Source organism: Anser brachyrhynchus (assembly GCF_964034855.1).
Source record: "Anser brachyrhynchus genome assembly, chromosome: 13".
Taxonomy (NCBI): domain Eukaryota; kingdom Metazoa; phylum Chordata; class Aves; order Anseriformes; family Anatidae; genus Anser; species Anser brachyrhynchus.
In genome coordinates this window covers 19162606-19178101 of record NC_137708.1, presented here as the reverse complement: position 1 = coordinate 19178101, position 15496 = coordinate 19162606, and the positions used below count along the sequence as shown (strand labels likewise).

At 48.1% G+C, this 15496-nt stretch overlaps 1 protein-coding gene and 1 long non-coding RNA gene across 8 annotated transcripts in view; one reads left to right on the top strand and one right to left on the bottom strand.

Moving 5' to 3' along the window:
• The window catches only part of LOC308176990 (synaptotagmin-like protein 2), a 72098-nt gene that overhangs the window by 29635 nt on the left and 26967 nt on the right, over positions 1 to 15496 (bottom strand). For 2 of the 7 annotated variants that reach the window (XM_080553528.1, XM_080553526.1), the window contains exon 1: positions 1110 to 2159. The exons of 1 other annotated variant lie outside the window; for it this stretch is intronic. The gene's annotated coding sequence lies outside the window, so the exon portion shown is untranslated. 4 more of the 7 variants (XM_080553531.1, XM_080553527.1, XM_080553534.1 and 1 more) reach the window with 4 other exon arrangements.
• Positions 4364 to 15473, top strand: LOC308177001. Its single transcript, XR_013938764.1, has 4 exons — positions 4364 to 7889; positions 10349 to 10624; positions 10702 to 10836; positions 12906 to 15473. It is a non-coding gene; the product is annotated as an uncharacterized lncRNA (long non-coding RNA).

Sequence of the window (15496 nt, the reverse complement as noted above, 5' to 3'; positions counted from 1 at the left end):
CTGCATCTCATCCTGTGCTAGCTTTTGATTTCTTTTGGCTGCCACAGCAGGAAGCAGCAAACGCTCCAGCCAGCAGCAGAGACCTGTGACAGCATGTTCGGCTGCTGTGCAGCTCAGCAAGCCCGGAGCCCAGGCACTTGCGAAGCAGCGAGGGCTGCCATGTTAACCCAGCCCGGTGGGAGCTGTGCACCTTGTCCCCCGGCAGGTTCTCCAGTGTCCAATTTAACAACAGAGGGATGGCCACAGACAGCTAGATTGCCCTGTGACACACGAGCTCATCCTCAACAAGGGCTAAGGGGATGCAGCTGGGGAGAGGACAGCAAGCCAGCCTGTGCTCAGCATCCTGCAGGGGCAGGGCAGGGCCTCCCTGCAGCAGGGGCAACCTCTGTGCACTTCACAGATCCTCCTCGGTACTTGCTGAACTCACATCAATTTTAAGCATTTGCGATATCCTCAAAGCCCCACAGTCCCACCACGCATTCAGTGAAAAAGTATCTGCCCGTGTTTCGTTTTGACCTGCCGCTTGCTTGCTTCATCTGATATCCCTGAGCATTTTATCAGAAAATCCAGTAACAACTGCTCTGCTTCCACCCACCCCACGCTGCTCGCTTCGCAGACCCGTGTCATGCTATGGTTTCTCTTCCACAGGAAGGGACTTTGATGCTTGCTCGTTCCAGGTGTTACTCAGGGAGCTTCTATCATTCCTCACACCCCTCTCTGCCCCCATCTAGCGAACCAGAGAGCTGCCTACCAGCATTTAGGTGCAAAAAGCCTTTTCCCCACAGCTGCAACTCCTGTTGTCTTCACCTGCAGGGCCGGTTTTGCAGTGCCACGAGAGGCAGCGTACACCGTGCCCTGCTACAGCTGGGCAATGCCAGAGCCTACAGCTCTGCCGACCCCTCGGATGGAGGAGAGCACCGACCACCTGCAGAAAAGCTAAGAGAGACAGTAACAAAAGGAACAAACCTTCCTTCAGACGTGACAGTCTCTAACCTGTCCAGAACTGCCCTTTCCCCCTCCAGCAAAGCACCAAGCAGCAGTATGACGTGCATTCCCCGGCCCCAAACCAACATCCAACCCCCAGCTTGGAGGGGCAAGCAAACACCAACCTTTCTTCAGCAGAGCGCGACACCCTCTCGTAGCAGCGTTGGGGCACACCAAGTGCAAGCTCGCTGGGACAGCCCACGGCCCGGACAATGCTCATTTCCTTGTTCCTCGGCGCTCGGCGTGTGCCCACACGTGACCGAACGCAGGTGAATCACCCCCAGGGGAGCCTGCTGGCCGTGCGGGGTCACGGGCATGCAGCTGCGCCCGCAGGAACCGCTCTGCAAGGTGCAGCTCTGGAGAGCCTTCCAAAATAAATAGCTTGTCCAGCGCCGGGTAGGGTTTCTGCAGCTGTAAGAGCTGTTCATGAACAAAGGAATGTTACAGACCTCTCGCCTGGAGTAATGCATCCTCTGTCTTCGAGTTACTTTTCTTTTTATTGCAGAAGAAGGGTGTCATTCTAGAGGGTTTTTTTTTTCTAGGAAACTCACCTCCAAATAGTTTTATCGGGTGAAAATTAAATGCTTGGCAGGCACGAAACATAGCTCCTTTTGGATAGACGGATGCTGAAGGGGCTGCCTCCTTCTTTATGCTGCATTTTCATTTTATTTCTAGGAGATTTAACTCAGCTCCAGCTCAAAACAGAACTGTGTTAATGCTCTTCATAACTAGCCCGAGCACAAACTGCTCGGATGCACGTTACCAGCTCAGTGCCCTTGCTAGCATCTGCCTACAGACACAAATTGTCTACAGACCATCTGCAGGGCACTCCACGCTCAGATGTGATTTCTCACCGTGTACTTTCCCTCCTTCCCAACGCTGCACATTGGGATGTGCCCAGATGAACAACAGACCCCACGAGCAGATCGCGAGGACTAGACACTGCTTTGCATGCAGAGGAAGAGAATGGCTTTAGGAACTTTAACCTCCCAATTAGCTAGGCGGGACCCACTAGTGACAACAGGGTATTTAACGCCCCCATTTCATCACCTAGGTCAGTGCAGGATCATTCAGACTCGCCTCAGCCTCGAAGAGCAGGGGCTGCACATAGGTCCATGTAATAAAGATATGAAAACATCCCTCCCCAAAACATAACAAAACCCGGAACAGATAATACTGATCTCACCAGGCTATTCATAGCCAGATGAAAATAGCAGCAAGCGGGAAAGGCTGCTTGCCTCTGTCCATACCTCTTTATCACATATCCTGTCACAGTGTAAGGAAATCACCTCCTTACGCTTTACAATGTGTGGACATTTCCCAGTACCCTTATTAGTCGTGACAGCTCTTGTAGGGCAGGTCAAAACCAAAAGCAGCATTGTATCACTGACGATGGATGTGGTCCTGGCACCAGAGTCACACTGCAGTTCCCAATCTCTGCTGTAATGAACGGGACCAGAAGTATTCAGCACCAAAACTTCCATAGCTGTGCAGGGTCCGTCATCATAGGATCATGGAATGGTTTGGGGTGGAAGGGACCTTAAAGATCATCTCATTCCAACCCCCTGCCATGAGCAGGGACACCTCCTGCTGGGCCTTGTGCCTCTCCCTGTTCCATGCTGGAGGGTCCAGCCCCACTCCTTCTCTCACCTTATTTCTTCTGGTGTCAGCACCATGAAATATGCAGCAGCATTGCCATCACTATCATACAGCCAAAACACTGATGGCCATTATGCTCACGGGCATAATACGATGATATTTGGTTGGCCTCCTTTAGCAGCAGAGAAGAAATAAAAAGCAAACTACAGGACGGTCTTTCTCTTTGGGAGGGATGGGCTGAAAAGCAGCACAAAACCTGTCTGTGGGGGCCGGTCTGTGCCTCCTTGCCCTGAGGGGTGCCAGCGAGCAGGCAGTGCAGCCTGCACACCACCAGGTTCAGGTGCTCTGATGGCAGCCGAGGGCTGTCCTGCTGAAACAGCACATGGCTGAGCAGCAGATGCATTTGGCCTGTGGCCACGGTCACACCACCAACCCTCCTTCTTCCTTTCTGTGCTCACCTCGCCCCTCTCTCGGTCATGAAATGAAATACTGTCTTCTGGTTAGCCACTGCAAGGCACAGCTCGGCGGCACCACGTGGGCTCCTCCGCGGTGCACCCTTTTCTCTTTGCACTGCCTGGTTCTTCACAGACAAGAGTGGTTGTGAGATAGTACAATGTATGTAATATAATTTTTTTCTACGAGTTGTCCCACTGAAAATGCTGCGGCTGCAGATATTTAGTCTGACTTGTCCCACTGAAAGGACAGAAGAGAGCACCACGGAGGGCAGTTTTGGCCAGATGCGAGGGGCAGGCTGGAAGATGCTGGCTCTGCCCCTGGTGATGGCTTTTCACTCTGACGAAGGAAAAATACCGCTCAGTTCATCGAGAGCACAGCCTTGGGTGGGTTTCTCTCAGTTTCAGCCATTGTCTCACACGACACTTCTCTAATGATGGAGAAATCCAGCTGCTTTATTAAAACCACATTCCTCCTCCTCCCCACTGATCAGGAATGGCACTGAGATGCTCCGGGCCTTAGGAACGGCAGGAATCTAACAGAGCAATAGGGTCTCTAGCCCAGCCCATTGGTCATGGACATTTTAGAACACCACCACCATGCCAGGCAAAAAGACGAGTACACTCCCCTCTTCAGCACACCTGGGGAATGTATAATTGAGGAAATACGCCACTGACCACATCAGAAGTGGGTGAAATCCGCTTATCTGCATTTACCCTCGGAAACACCTCTGCTTCTGAAGAAAGGACAGACCCACAACATTAGAGAAAGATTTGTTAAGGCTTCAGTGTCCTTTTGTAAAGAATGATGCACGAGGATTTTTGTCCTTTATGCATTTCTACCCAGCCCGATGTAACTGTCACCTGAATAATTACCTACACTGGGCTCTACCCATCTCCCTCCAGCAAGGAATTACATAGTGAAATTTGCATTACAAGCAATTTACTTCCTTTTATCCATTCTTAATTAAATGAAACATCCTACCTAGGGTAAACAAAGTCTGCGCTTTTCAGTCTTTTGCCATTATTTCACAAAGCTGGGATCACCAAAAGAAAAAAAAAGCCCCATCAGAGGAAAGGTGTGACTCAGCCTCGGTAAGGTCAACAAAGCCCTTCAGTGGTAATAAACAGGCAGTCCAATGCTTTAGTTTAAATATTTGAGGCTTGTGTTTATTTCATAGGTGGGAACTATTTGCAGATCTTGCAGGATGTAGTTCACTGTAATTCCGCGTGCTGCCAGAACACAAATAAACAAGCACAGCCCCAGGCCTCTGAGCGAACCTCCAATACCCCGTTGAACAAGGACGGCCAGGTCTCGGCTGCAAAAGAGGACGGCAGCATTTCAGAGGCCTTGCTGTGAGCAGACCTGCTCTGCCTCCATCCAGCCCCACACGGGGCTTTGTGTGCAGGGGAGAGGGAAGCTTTCATTTAGGGTTGCCCCTAAATGTGCTTGGCTGTGGGGTAGGGAGCAGAGGCTTGCGCTAAGCCTGCACTTCCAGGCAGAAAGAGTAAGGCAAGAAAGGCAAAATAACAGTTTTAAAAGAAGTTTTGGTTCACAACAACCCGTCATCCCCACAACTTTGCTGTGAACTAGTGTTGAGCTCCTCACACACTTTCTGTCCCGCATCGCTGCTGCACTGACTTTTCCATCAGAGAAATACCCTGCTGTCCTGGCTTCCCCCTCAGCCAAGGGAGAAAAGTCACGTTGAAAGAACTCAGCTCTCCTGCTAACATTCTTTATAGACACCACACACCTCTAAAGTTACTCCTAAGAGCATCTTCTTAGCTGTTAATTCATGACACATACTTGAAAGTGCAACAACAAATAAATACCTGGTAGCTGCAAGTGGGAAATTAGCAGCAGCTTAAAGCTGGACCCTTGCAGGCGAAGGTTTCTTATCCAGACCAACCATCCCCTGTCACCCTTCTACTCACTCCTCTTCAGAACCTATTTTCACTTGGTAGAAAAGACAGAAAATAAGTTTTGTTTGAATTTGGCCAAAGAAACTTCCCGGCCTGAAGATGAAGGAAAAAAAGCAGCCACTCATGACAACTGCTGGCTGTTATTTTTTGACCCTGAAAAATATTTGCTGACCTCAACTTTGCTTTCTTCCAAGCACGATTTCCCTGTGTTTGCTTCCAGTGGTGACCTACCATAAATTGCTTTCCTGACCCTGCCTGTTCTGCCCCAGTAACACTGAGTGTGCACCTCCTGCCTGGTGCTCTGGAGTGGGTTAGGGCCCACGGGGTCAGTTCAGCCACGCACAAGCAGAGCCCCCATCACCGCACGCATTTCCACCGGGGTGGCTTGGTGATTTTTCGCTCCCTGTTCCTCCAGCTAGCGGGCCTTGGCACTGAGAGCAGAACCTCAGAACCTGAGGCTATTTCTGCTGTAAAACAAACAAGAAAAAAAAAAAACCAACCAACCACCTTTTATTTAACATGGTATGAGCTCAGAAGTCAAAAACATGGGGGGTCCAATTCCTTTGTACTCCTTTGCCTGCTGAGCTCGATGACATGAGACAGAGCACGGTGCTAAAACCCACGGGAAACCAGTGCTGTCTGCTGAGGAAACTTTGGATGCTGCAGCATCCTCCCTTCTGTGTCAAGGATGACTTCTAAAGCTCCAGCCACGAGTGGGTGATTCTGAAATAACTCAAAAATGGAATGAAGGTGGCTGTAAAACAGTAATCCTGTTACCGAAGCAGTGGCTTTACTGTCTGTCACAGATCTTTTTCCATGAGAAAACAAATTCACACATAGGAATAGTTTTTAATAAACTGGCCACTTTTTTCCCAGGGATAATGCAGCTTCCCAGGCGTGAACTCGTTTAGCGGAGCCATTTATGTGCTCCATGAGCCTGATGACTTGCATGGGACAGGAGATATTTTGGGCAGCACTTGTTATCTACAACAAGAAAAAAAGCACGCGATCCCACAGTCTGTTCCCTACCGCACTCAGTTACATGGAAGATCTCGTATTTAAATGTCCCCAGTGAAGGGCGATGTGCAATATCCACAGACATGAGGAGGACAGGAAAAAGTTTCAGCGAGCTAACTAACTGCAGGCGTGATTCTAGACAGGTGTGTTTAAAGTAGCACAAACCTGCACGTGGACAGGAACCACCATTTAGTTTAGCTCAAGAGAAAGTTTAGGTAAACTCAAGTGAGAAATCCAATCACAGATTGTACCAATTTAGTTAAATCAACCAAAAATAAAATCAGTTTCAGATGATGATCTGGCACCACTTTCTTGCACAGACAAGGTGTTTCTGCCATCTGTGCAGCTCCATGAATACCCACACATCTTGCAAGGAGGTGGCGAAGCCAGACTTTCTGGATAAGAATAACGAGATCACCTGCAGCATTGAACGACACTGTTTGATTTCTGGGTGCTCAAGCTGAGTAAGTGTTAGGAGCTTCTATCTGAGCAGTGACAGCTGTCCCTCTGAGGATAGCTGCCCCTGGTCCAGCAGCCATGGCACGAGCAGAAAATGTCCCCTGAAAGGGAAAACTCCCTGACCTGGTTGCTCTCTCCCCTCCGAGGCGAAGCTGGGGCTGCCTCACAGAAAGGTAACTTCATCCTGATCCAAGGGGCACTGCCAGGCGCTCGCTTCCCAGTGCGGGCTGCTGCCTGCTGGCAGCCCCAGCACAGCCTCGTGCTCCCTTCGAGCAGGGAGCATCATTGTTCTCCCGTCTCTGAAGCACAGATAACAAGATTGATTTGGATGCAAAGTGAGCCTGCCGCACAGTGGACGCTTCGCCCTTGTCGTGCCATCCCGTGGCAAGGGCTGCCTCCTTCCTGGTGATGTAGGCTGGTAGAAGGGACATGATCTATGGGTTCAGGAGGAACAACAAGTTTGCACTTCAGTTACTGAACCCTGCAGGAGAGCAGAGACTTAGTCCTCTACACAGAGCTTCTCAGATATTCTACCAAAGGTGGGACAGGGAGGAAGACAGCAGGAAGGAGGGGAAAGGCATGAGGTCAGCCCTCGTAACCAGCTGATCCTCAGGTTCTGACGTCCCCAGAGAAGCCCCACAGCAGCACGACACCGGCTCTCCACTGTCCTGCCCACACCGTGTGGTCTGCCCCAGGACAGAGGCACACAGGTACAGAGCGGTCCGTAACGTACCTGGGCAGGACAAGCTCTGCTGCCAGCTGTTTTGTTTAAGAAGCATACACAAAGAAAGCTATGCAAGATGTAACAAACAGAGGAGAGGCAGCCACAGGGTACCAGAGCTTGTGTAACAGCATCGATCACAACGGGGAACAAGGGACCGGCTGCAAGGGGAGCAGCAGTTAATGAACACCGCTCCTGTAGCTGTGCCAACTACATACAACAATGCAGCCCAAAGAAGGAAGTAAACAGAAGCGGGGTGGAGGGGGGAGCTATGGAAGTACAGACAAAAGAGCAGGAGAAGTGACGGGGCAGCGATACCTCATGCCCCGGGCTTTCAAAAGTAACTCGCAATACAAAGCAGGAAGGCAGCAGCAGAGTGCACTAGGCAGCGTCCCGTGGGAGCCACCGTTTGCGCAGCAGGAATCAGGGACACCCCTTATTTTGTAGGGCTGCCCAGGCACCAGAGACTTCCTTTATTTTGTAGGGCTGCCCTCTTTTTCCAAACCCTGCCTCAGGTCTCCTCCAGCAGGCAGCTGCACCTTTAGCCCTCATTCTCCTCCCCGAGGGCCAGCAGCTGCCTCTCAGATTCATTCCTAACGCAGGCCACAATCCCCCTCTGCGCATGGGGGCCGAGCCAGGAGCCCCAGGTGGCCACAGGGCCCAGAGGGCTGCGGGAAGGGCCCTGGGAACCACCACCATGACGCCCAGCAGCTGGCAGAGCCGAAGGCAAAGAGGTGGGTTGGGGACGGAGGGAGGGAGCGGGGAGGGCAGCGAGGGGAGCGGTACCTCAGCCGGCATCTTCTCACTGCTCTTCCCACCCAGGAGTGCCAGGGCTTTTCCTCCGTGAGCTCCTTTCTGCGGTGGCCCCAGCCCTGCTGCTCTCTTCCCGGAGCACTGCAGAACTTGCCTGGCTTCTCGCGTCCCGGCTGCAGTGAGCGGCAGCAGCGCAGAGGCAGGCGAGGTCACTGAGAGCACTGTGCTCATACCAGAACTTGGCTGGGATGCTCGGAGCCCGTTCGGGAGGGTTCGGCATCAGATTAATCAGTGCAAAATGGATCCTGCAGCTGCAGGAAGAATTGTGACAGGATGTTTCGGTACAACATAGCTTGGATTTGCAGCCTGTGCTTTCATGTTTTTAGCCAGGTACCTTATAGCCAGGCTGCTACAGCCTATGTCTAACACAGGTATAGAATAACAGCCCTAGAGCATGCCATAAACTCTGCAAGTGGCAGGCTTACAGAGCCTCCAGGCATCACTGAGAGGTGAATTTCTGGGTGCTGGAGAGTCAATGCTCATGCATTAAGCAAAAGAAGGAGCAATAGTTTAGTAAAGGTTCATTTTCTGGCCAGCCCTGATCAGTGACAATGAAAAGCGGCACTTCCAAGAGAGTAAACACAGTGGGAACAACTCTACAATGGCTTGTAAAATCAGGGAAAAAATCCATTTTATTACTGTAGCCAGCTACTCTTACGCTTTTCGCAACTTTCACTGTCTTAAAGTCTTTGTGTGAACAGCTGGCAGCAGCCATGTAAAACACTAAACAGTTTCTTGCAATAGTCTGGCAGGTTCCTTGATGGCCAACATACATCCCTGGTGATTGGTATGAAGGATGATACTGCCCAAGTGCATCAACCTCCATGCCCAGGAAAGGAGACCAGGTATTCTGGGGCTGGATCAGTGCCTCTGCCAAGGACTCCCAGGAGCACCCAGCCCAGATGGGAAAGCAGGGAGAAGTGGGAACTTGGAGTTGTCTAAGCCCTCACTAAGTTTAAAAAACAACAAAAAAAGCTTTGGGCTTGCTCCAAGACACCAGTATTTCTGCAATAACCCTTAGGCATTACTCCTCTGTCAGAGATCTGTCTGTGGGGTGCTTCCTCCTCTTGTGCCATGGTTGAAGCGACAAAGGTTTGTCCATCCATGTTACATTAAGGGAAAAAAGTCCCCCAAAACCTCGACAATGTTTTGGAGTACAGTGGCTGCTGCTTTTTGGATCAGGTGTGCCTTTAACACGATGAACAGTCCTTTTGCTTTCCCACCTACACTGAGGCCTCAGCAAGTACAGTCATGCCATGACTCTTCCTTCTCAGTCATCTTGTTTCTACGCTATCCTTTTTGTTAACTCGAATCCCACTGAACCTAGAGTGTTTTCAGTATTTTTAACTGTGACTTTCAAAGGCTGCCAAAAGATAGCTGAAAAGTATAGAGCAGTGTGATTAATGCTGTCAGCATTTCTTCACGTTTGGCTCTGTGTTAGAGGAACTTCAATGTGGAAGCACAGCAGAAATCACTAGCTCCTATTTCATCGGGGTTTTTCATTCAGATTTTTGCTATCCCAATGGTCTCTGTAATTTTCCTCCCCAGCTATTTAGCTGGGGTGCTAAAATTGCTGGGATCACCAAGGGAAGAACGTGGTGCTCGTAGATGCTGTTTTCTTCCCACTGTCTTGTCACAAAAATATTGGATAGAGAACAAACTGGTGCTCAGTTTGGCTTACTGGGTGCTAAAATGTTAGCTTACAGCATGCTGGAATAAAGAAAGAGACAAAAAGTTCTCATCCATTACTGCAGACACTTCACCAGCAAGCCATAAATGTAACTTCGGATTCCAAAGCAAAAAAAGAAAAAAAGACAGTAACAGTGTATAAGCAGGACCCTACCTGTATTTGCAGGAGCTGTGCATCTAGGGCTGAACAGGTACAGAAGAGCTACATGTCTCCTCAGACCGATCCCTTGCAAGCCTGTTGTATGTCTTGGTTAGAGAAGGAAAGTCAGGTAGCAGCTAAAAGCCAGCAAGAATAATACAGTGCAGGTCCACTGAAGCTACAAGGAGCCCATCTAGTTTAAACCAGCTAAGAACCTGGCTTTATTTTACTTGGCACTGAGGACCTCAATTTTTACTGATGAAAAAACAAGTTGATTTAAACAAAAACTGAGCCTCCGTGTCCTTTGCACAGTAATGTGCAAATCTGTATTGGTTGGCAGTGAGAACTGTGAATGATTTTGATGTTATCTGGCTGAGCACTGTTAGTATTGTAAGGCTTGTTGGTTGTTTTTTTTCCACTTAATAACAGTTTTAAAAGAGAAACTGGCTCATGCTTCAGGGAACTTTCTGAGAGGTTTACAAATCACGTGGCCAAGTCATGGGAAAGATGTTACTAATCGCCTACTAATCACAAAGCCACTAATTGTCACAGGGTCACAGTCGTACTGGTGACGGAGCGGGAGCCACAGGAGGGGCTCGAATCTGCACCCAGTCACTGGGCGAGGCCCTGACTTGCACCTGGAGGGGGGAGCTGGTTCCTGGAGGTGAGGTTTCTCTGTAGGACACAGAGGAACACAGGCACCTGCAGGGATGAACTGCCCCATCCTCCAGAAGGCGAGGAGGAGCACGCACCTCCTTCCTGAGGTGCCTTCACCAACTGCGTAAGGAGCTGAGACAACATGGCCAAGGAGTTCTGCTCCTAAATGAGGTGAGCAGACTCTAACCCCAGATCAGTGACTCCTTTGAGACCTCAGGTGGGTTTTAAGGCTTATTTCATTCCAACAGCTAAAAAGCCATGCAAAGTAACCATGCAAAGCCTGGCAGGCGCAAGGAAAATCCTTCTGGAAAACAGATCTTGAAGCCTGAGACCTCCAACCACATGTCAAGACCAGTATTGATCAGTGGTAGCAGAGGAAACAGGTGAGAGTTTAGATGTGCACACGATAAAATAGCATTGATTCTATACAGATACACACTGCTCTGGAAGCAATACACATATTTGTGGCCATACATGTTTAGGTTGAGGGCAGTGTACAGCAGAATGAACTCACCACAGAGAAGGAAACACCGTGCAGCTCTGCTTAACACCACCGTTGCTCCAGTGCTGAACTGAAGAGCTGTATTTTCAGGCTAGGCATAGGGTACCTGTGCCAAAAGCATCTTGAGAAATCTGTTCCCTGCCTTCCAACACATGCAGTAACCTCCCTTATAGCAGAAGACACCAAGCAGCAGAAGGCAGCTTCTCAAAGAGAGACAATTAGTAAAGGCTTTCCATTTGCAGACAGAAGAGTGCTGCGGGTGGTGAAGTGAAGCTGCCTGACACCCCTTCCACGTGCTGTCCCATCCCTGCCCCTGGATGCACTGCCCGCTCCCTTCACATCAGCAGGAAGCCACCAGAAATGCACGTTTGCTGCTCACTGGCTTTCGACATGGAAGGAAATGGGCAATGTAAGCAGCAGTGTTGCTAAGCAATATGAAATTTTGCTCTGCTCCAGCACAAGGCTCGGCACACACATTTAAGTTGCACCAAACTCCTTGGCACGACTGGTCAGCTCTGCCATTTCCTCTTTTTGCACCCTCTAACAGGCATACACAGCATAACCTGTTTCAGAATAAATATACTGCGTGCACTTCAAAATCACAGCTACATCTGTGCATCACCCAGTCTCTCACTTAGGCCATTTTTATGGATTGCACTGGGCCTTACACCAGACCCTTAGTAACATGCTCAATTTGAACTAGAAGTCCACATTTGCCCAGTAGATCTTCAGTGCTATCAGTAAATGTCTATTTTGTGAGGAGTCCCACTGAACTGCCAAACATCAGCGCGAGAACCCTTGTTCTATGATTTTTTTTTTCAAAAACAAATGGATTTTAAAACTGCTTATAGCCAGAATTTTCAAGGACAAACTGCATTTTGTTTAGTGTCTTTATAAGCAGTCAGAGCAGAAAATTCTACAGAATAGTTCTTAAAAAAAGAAAAAAAGGAATAACATTCATTAGAGTTTCTCATTGCTAGAAATCAGGAGCACTTCTCTTCCTGCCCCCTTGTTACAGGGCAGCATCCCTCCCTTCCTCCTGTGCTCCCTCCACCAAACCAAGCCAGGCTGACGTTCACCTGTGTGTTCTCCAGTCTCAGATGGGTGCAATGAGGTTTTTTTAACCTACCAGTTACACAAAGCTTCTGCATCATAAAGAAAAGGTGTCAAAATAGGCTGTATGCTTAACATTGATGGAATAAAACAGAATTGGGCCCGAAGTTTATACAATTAAGATATTAAAAATGCCTAAATGTATTATGCATTTATTTGCATAGAGGAAACAATGCTTTTGCTGTATTTGCCTTCAGGGACTAGTGCACAAAATGAGTTTACTTACAGGAATGAGAACACAAAAATAGCATTTTCTAAGGAAACAGGAAATATTTGCTTCTCGTTCTCTGCAAGTGCAAATCAAGCTGCTACAGAGAGGGATAGGATAACGCATTTAAGGCATGTGGAGTTGCGTTCAATCAAAATTACGCAAGTCTGGTGTAGGTGTCAAGAGCCCATCCTCGCGATGAACTCACAGACTGCCACCCTTATCCCTTTGCTCAGTTCATGTTTTAAAAAAGGAAACACTTGCAAAAATGAAAGTAGCCTATGAACAGTATGGGAACTACAAGATAGATTTTGTTATTCACATAAATTTCTTTCTACAAATTATCAAGTAGTTCTCAACTATTCTACTATTATTGTTGTTAATGCAGTGTTGAAGTAGAAAAATTGGGAATAAGCATTGTCCTGTTTGCCTTCAAAGTCCAAATTGCAAGAAGCTGCTAATCTTTTTTAATCCTTCTTAAATCCATATGATGGCACATTCATGGTAGCTCTGTGCTTACACAGGGCCACTCCAAATAGTCAAAAACTATGAAGAGGACTATAAAAATAACAAAAATATTAAAAATAAATGTACCTAGTTGATTTGTTTTCTGTTTCATGTTCTTTTAGGATGTATTTGGAATTATTTCAAGATTTTTTTCACGCAATCAAAACGACAGAAACATCCTTACTTTAAGGAAGAAGAGAATACAAACTGAACTTTCACAACATTATTCACTACCAGCGTGCCTGGAGCTAGGGATTTAGGGAAAAGCATCAATTATTACATGGCTCATGAGAAACTTTGACAGTCCTGCTGCATCTTAGGTCACTGCCATCCCCATGCAACGCATTACCATGATGGAACGCACCGGTTAGATAGCAGCTCTCCATAGCCCGTGTGCTCAGCGGTGTCCTCCTCTCCTCCAGCCCCCATCCCGACGTCTCACTTCAATGCCACAGCAGTCTTGCTGACGCCACAGGACTAAAATCAAGGCTCCAAGTGATTGCTTGCAAGGTCAAGGTCTTGCTGTCCCAGGAAGCCACTTTAATTACATGTAATTACTGTTAGCAGCGTACAACCACTCTAATCCATCAGCTACAGGTCAGTTGTCCACTGGGGCGTGACCTGACTCCCAGAGGCACAGCAAACTGCAAACAAGCTTTTTGTAGAGATGCAAAGACAGTGATCATTATGGGTGCTAAGGAAACACCCCCCACTGGATATAGGGCATTAACCTGCATTTCAAGGCACAATGAAGAGCTAATGCTCGTTCAATGCTAGTCACATCAGTGGTGCAGAGGATATAAGTCCATGAACCAGATTTTAAGCCATTATTTCTTTCTCCGAGCCGTCTGCTTAGCAAATTGGAAGCTTTTCAGCATTTCATACAGGCTCCAAGAACATTTCACTTTACTCATCGAACATTACAGAAAAGGCCACCCAATAGGAGTTTTACATCATCCTTGGCACAGAAGCAATATTCAGTGGTTGGGGCGGAAAAGAGCAAAAAGAGTCCCACTACACTTCTGATCAACCTGAAAAGCAATGTGATTCCTTGGGGAGGCTGGTGCAAACCTGAGGCTTTTCGTTTTTATCTTGTGAGAGCCGGAGACCGACGGCGCAGCTTACAAATGGAAGCCGGGAAGTTGCAGGGCACAGAGGCTGCCCACGGGGCTGGTGCCCGTCAGCTCGGAGGAAGGCAGCTGCCACGTGGGAGCCAGGAGACAGCACGGGGTGCAGCCGTAGGGGCTGGACCATGAAGCCAGCGGTGGTGTACAGCGTGTCCCAGCTACGGGCCAAGGGTCAGTGCTTTCTCCACTAGCAGCACGTTTGCCTGGCTGCAGGATCCTGCTGCCGCGAGGGAAGGCAGGATGGGGGTGGAAGCATGCCAGGCCAGGCTGCCCCGCTGCTTTTATTAGTTCATCCCAATCACATCGCTGTGTGCCACTGGACAAGACAGTTGTTACTGAAAGGTTACACCCTGCAGCTTTCCCAGCTGCTCCCATAGCACACAGGCTGCTGGCAGTTTCATTTTCCATCACTTCCCTCCAGTTTGCAAACTCACTGCCCACCTGCCCACCTCAGGATATCAAGTGCTCCCGAAGAATTCAAACTGCTAGTGTGTGGTGTGCAATAAAGCTGCTGGGCTGCAGGATCCGAGTCCCGATCAGTTGATGAAAAACTTTGGTTGTCTGCCCCAGGCAAATCAAAAACATGACAAAAATGTGCTTAGGTTTCTCTCCACCAGGTCTTCTGCACTGTCTTTTTATTCAGGATAGCTGATCCTCTGCTAGACGACTTTGTCACGTAACACCATTAGACTCTGCCATACTCAGTGTAACTCAGATAATTAAGGCAGCTATAATGGGATTACTACCAAAGCAGGATAGGAAGCATCATATCATTCTCAGCCAGAATTAAAGCTAATTAAACCAGCAACCTTCTCCCAGTACTGTGCTCCTATGCTAGGTTTTCGGGGAACGCACAGATACACATTAAACATGCTGCAGAGTGATGCAGTCATGTAAAGAAGTGCACCAACATCTGTGTCCAAGTATTTCCTTGAAACAGTGAGAATTAAAAACTATTTTTTAAATAACAAGTGAGATTGCCTTCTATTTGACAACATGAACTGGTCTGTTTAAAAAGCACCAAACTCTAACATCATTTTAACATATATCTACCCAAAACCTCCATTTCAGAGATGACAGAAGCAGGTGAAAATCATCAAGTTCACGACAACTGCATGAATTTTATCTCAGGTTTTAGCTTGGCCTTAAAATTACATTACCATACCTGTTAAGACATGCAGGCACCATACAAATTGTACAGTTATTCACACTGTTAATCTGAAAGCACTGTTCACTTCAGACAGGTATACAACAAATACTGCCACTCAAGGAACGATTCCACTTAACAGTTTCAAAAATTGTTCGCTTATGAAAATGCAAGTGATGATTAGAAAAAAGACCTTTCCCTCTGATAAGGGAGACAGTTTAATCCCCAGATCCTCACTGTGAATTTTCCATTTTGTTCTGCTTTATTAGCTTCAGTTTCAAAACAACATGAAAAAGAAGAGGGGAAAAAAAAAAAAGGCATGCAACCAAAATTAATCATAGGCATTAAAAAGGTTATGCAGCCAATGCAAATTCAAGGGAACAGCAATTCCACAGAGACAGAACCACTGTAGTGCAATTTACCAAGCAGCAGAGAGCTT